Below are 4,957 nucleotides of genomic sequence, written 5' to 3'. Positions count from 1 at the left end.
GACTATAACTAATATTAAGAAATGCAAAAATGAAGTTGCAAAATCACCAAATATCAGATCATCTTCAAAAGTCTGAGTGCTACTTTCTAATAGCAATGTCTAAGAACTGAGAATTTAACCACTGAGGTTAAATACTAATTAAGTGGGATGAACAGATCAAAAAAGAAGTTGTATTACTTGTGAGGTGACTGTGGAGCAGCCTTTGACCCCTGACTAGTTCCATCCTCACTGTAATCCTCAGGTTTGACGATGATGTTACAGCAGGCTACAGTTGTTGAATTAGGGCTGCTGCTGCTGCCTTGAAGGGGCCTTCTTTTTCCTAAATCCACCACTCCAGACACGATTCCCTCCCACTGCGGGTGCCGAGGTCCAGGGGTTGATTGTACCACCAAACTCTGGCTCCCAGGAGATGCTGTCTGGCCGTTAGTCTGCTGGTTGGCGATAAACCTCGTCCACCTGCTGTATCCTCAACTTTGAGAAGATTGCTGCCACCTCAGAAGAGTTCCTGTCGCTCTCTGCACAGAAACTTGTTCAAATCATTGAGAGTGACCAACTCAATGTGAAGCAGGAGAAGACAGTGTAAGAGGCCATCCTTCGCTGGATCGACTTCGCACCTGAGGATCGTAGAAAGTACATCGCTCTGCTTTTGTTCAAAGTAAGTGAGGCGATCAACTGTTGGGATGCAACTTACTCTTGATTTGCATCTTTTAAATCTTGCTAATAGTGTTTTCATGAATACAATACCGTACAGTACAGTATTAGCTGGGCTGCAGTCACAACTCTTTCTGTAAAGTCTGCAACATTTCCAACAGGCGATTTTAAGCCAAGACAAAATACATGAGACCAGGCCACACTCAGTCCTGTTCTAGACCACGCAAGTAAAATGTATTTTTTTTGCATTTTACGCTGATAGACAGGAAATATTATGAAGTTTAATAGGCCCGAGTCTGAGAGAGAATCGAAAAGAATAATGAAAAAGAACTGAAGTGCTTCAGTCCTGACTACAACATACAAACATTACAGTGCACACATCTTACAAATATTTTCAAACTGAACTCAGAACATTCCTGCATTTTTGACTCCGATATTATAAGTTGAGAGTAAAAAAAACCCCAGATATTTAGGTCAAACTTAATCTTTTAACAAAAATATTTTTTGCAAGGATCCTTTAAATTTGTTTATTAAGAAATTGTGGCCAAAGAGAAGACTGAGATTTTCAATCTAGAAAACTGAAGAAATCAGTGCAGTCTGGTGGAGAAACTACAAAGGCCTATTTGCCACAACTTTTTGATATCATCTGAAAGAGATGTTTCTGCATATTCATTTCTTCTTTGCAGGTTGACGACACAACGACCAGTACTTCTACAACTCAGTCCCTCCAGGAAATCACAATCTTGCAATCGCAATAATTAATGCAAATTCAAGCAATCTCTGCTATATTTGCAGGAGCTTACAGTTTTGCAAAATTCCCACAATTTTTGAGCAAAACATTTCCTCAACAGAAGCTCTGCTGAAAGGATTACGGCATAAAGTAGCTTTTCCAAACAAAAATAACTCCTCAAATACAGTCAATGAGGCTCTGCTCCCCCTCCTCTCACCAGCAAAACAAACTCCATGCTAGCCAAGTGGAAAAAACAGAACAACTAGAAGTGGTGGGACTTGTGGGAAATGTGGTCTTAAAGAGTCTTATCACTGGAATGATGAATCCTGTATGTGTAAAAAGTTTACGTTTTACACAACTTGAAGTTTTAACACACTTAAAGTTGGAAGAGACAGCACTTTGTTTTTGTGAATAGAGTAGTCAGATAGAGCCTTTATTTACTATATTAGTCACAGATTGTTTGCTTTTATGAACTTTTGGTAACTTTGAGCCACATGGATTTCTAAGTGCAAAAAATATTATTATCAAAGGAAGTGATCACATATTATTACTTTTGTAGCTATTAAAAAAAGTATGTTTTTTTTCTCAAATGGCAAAGTTTTGAAGTCCTACATTTTCACTGCAAAAAAGACCCACAAATTACATTGCAATTTATGAGAAAATACGCTGTAAAATCAAGCATTTTAGAATTCTGCTGAATCCTGGAGGGACTGTCTACTACTAATGCCAATATGATATTTGTAATGAGCTGAAACCTGCTGGTAACACCAGTCGAGTCTGAGTTTTGCTCAAGCTACATTTTAGAAAATGTCCTTGTGTCTCTGTGCAGGTCAGGCTGGCTTTGATGGTCCCAGAATACGTAATAGACAACGTGACCCACAACGAAGTGGTGAAGGCGTGTGCAGAGTGTCAAATGATTCTCGTCAAGACCTTGGAGGCCATGAATGACCTCAGAAAAAAAATTGGTTTTCCGAGTCCATAATCTGCAACTTTTTGACCCGCCCACGCCTGCCCACTGCCATCCTGTTTGCTGTTGGAGGCTGGAGTGAGGGCAGCCCCACCAATACCATCGAGGCTTATGACGTCCGTGCTGACCGCTGGGTCAATGTCATCAACACTGATAAAACTCCTCGGGCCTATCAAGGTGTTGCTTTCCTCAACGGATCAGTTTATTGTGTCGGTGGCTTTGACGGTGTTGTGCAGTTCAGCACTTTGCACAGGTTTGACCTGGACGCACACACCTGGCAGGAGGTGGCATCAATGCATTCAAGACGCTGCTATGTCAGTGTAACTGTGATGGATGGGCACATATATGCCATAGGAGGCTATGATGGACATAATCGACTTGCAACGGCCGAGCGCTATCAGCCTACGACCAACCAGTGGACTTTAATTGCGTCCATGCAAGACCAGAGGAGTGACGCCAGCTGCACAACCCTCCATGGCAAGGTGTGTGGGGCTTTCCCCAATGAAAAATATTAACTGAATAAAACTAAACAGACTATCATCACCGTGAAACATTTCGGCTTCGAAAGAAAAAACTAGTTTTCTTAATCCCAACATAGAATTAACGCCTGTAACCAGTCAAGTTGCAGTGAACATCCATGTCCATCTAGACTGATTTAATATATTAAATGAAGAAGCGGAAACAGAAATGCAAAGCACCGTCATGCATTCAGTATTCAGCAACACATTGTGCAGCATTGCCTTGTTAATGTGCTCGTTTTTTCACCAAAACGTGTGACTTCTAGAAAATACAAATATCTGTGATTATCAGATATGAAGTGTTAAATATGTGTCTTTGATGAAAGTAATACAAAATGACTTACATCCTCTCTCCTTCATTCCCTCCAGGTGTACATTTGTGGTGGCTTCAATGGAAGTGAATGTCTGTCAACGGCTGAATGTTACAACCCAGAGACCAACCAGTGGACACTGATCGCCGACATGGACAGCAGGCGCAGTGGAATTGGAGTCATCGTCTACGCAAACCGAGTCTTTGCAGTAAGCACATGAAGCTCTGCTGAAACTGAACTAACACAGAAACACTGTGAGACACAGAGGCATGAAAAGGAAGTCCTAACAGAGGTTTCAAAAGTTTTCCATTGAAGTCAGTAACATACTAGTTAGTAAATAACATTCATATTTTAGTTGACAGATCAAAAATTGATGACCAACGACTTTAATAACTGAGTAATCTTTTAAGCAAACATTACTAAAATTATTAATTTCCAGCTGCTCAGATGGGAAGTTTGGCTTCTTTTCTTTGTTTTTTTATTACAGTAAACTGAACATCTTTGAAGTGTTGATCAGATCAATCAAGAAATCTGTATTTGTCCACTTGTGCTTTGGGGAAATTGTAATGGGCATACTCATTTCTAATATTTGCAGGAAATGTCATTAGTCAACAGTTTTCTTTTACTTTTTAACTTAAGACACAAAAAAATCCCCCCAGAAAAATCTAAAAGAGCAGCATCATCTCCATGATGAACTTTTTCTCATGTAGGTCGGTGGCTTCGATGGAACCGCCCGTCTGCACACTGCTGAGGCCTACAACCCTCAAACCAACACCTGGAACGCTGTGCCCTCCATGCTGCACCACCACAGCAACTTCGGCATCGCACTAATCGATGACTGCCTGTTTGTTGCCGGGGGCTTCAACAGCATCACCACCACCCTTGAAGTCGAGTGCTACGACGCCGAAACCTCCGAGTGGTCTGGTCCCCGTAACATGGAGATCTCTCGCAGTGCGCTGAGCTGCTGCAGTTTACGGACTAAACAACACGGCTGACTACGCTGCCCCTCGTTACTCCCAGCAATTCTCCGGTGAGGAGGAAGATGAAGTGGAGTGATGAAGATATAGTTGACTATTGCCCGTTTCTGTAAATAAATGCCTTTTTTGAATCATTGTAAAATTGTGCTATTGTTACTTGAGTGATTACACTGGTTTTCAGCTTGACATCTTGTCAGGTTTGTTATAAAATCGTGTTCAAGAACCCACGACCTTTGACCTCCTTATCGAAGATGAAAGAAGAACCTGAAGAATCATAAAGTCACAACAAGAGATGACGTACAGACCAGCAGAAAAAGTGACACTTTATAATACTTGACAAAATCACAAATCTCCGTGACGGTGTGTTTTAAGTGTGTTTTATGCAACACAAACATAAAGACATGAAGTCGTCTAATCCACTAAACTCAATAATAAGGTCAGCACTAAACAAGGAATTATGTAAGCAATAGATTAAGAAACTGGGCATCGTGTGGCCTCGGGATCAAAGATGTTGACCACACAAAACGAGTCTCACCAGGAACCTTCATGTCACGCCACCACATCCCATCTCTCCCCCCTCTTTTCCTGTCTGTTGTCTGCACACTATCTACCAAATACAAGTGAACCTAAACATACTAATGAATAATAAACAAAGTGATAAACAAGGAACTTTGACTTAACGACAATGATGAAGTGGAAGAGGAAACCCACTGACTTCAACTGCAGATGCTGTCAGCCAGTAAAGCAACGCCCTGATGAACTCCTGATGTCAGACAACTCTTCAGAGAAAAGAGACTTGGAGG

The 4,957-nt window shown here is 41.2% G+C and overlaps 1 pseudogene; it reads left to right on the top strand.

Annotated features, from left to right (window-relative positions):
* Positions 1-460: 460 nt before the first annotated feature.
* LOC138192837 (kelch-like protein 10) lies at positions 461-4,233 on the top strand (annotated as a pseudogene).
* Positions 4,234-4,957: the final 724 nt, after the last annotated feature.

The sequence above is a fragment of the Embiotoca jacksoni genome, unplaced genomic scaffold (assembly GCF_022577435.1).
Source record: "Embiotoca jacksoni isolate LCO1_2020_lvr unplaced genomic scaffold, fEmbJac1.0.p SCAF_9, whole genome shotgun sequence".
In the NCBI taxonomy this organism is placed as follows: domain Eukaryota; kingdom Metazoa; phylum Chordata; class Actinopteri; family Embiotocidae; genus Embiotoca; species Embiotoca jacksoni.
The sequence above is the reverse complement of the archived record's forward strand: the minus strand, read 5'-3'. Positions and strand labels throughout refer to the sequence as shown.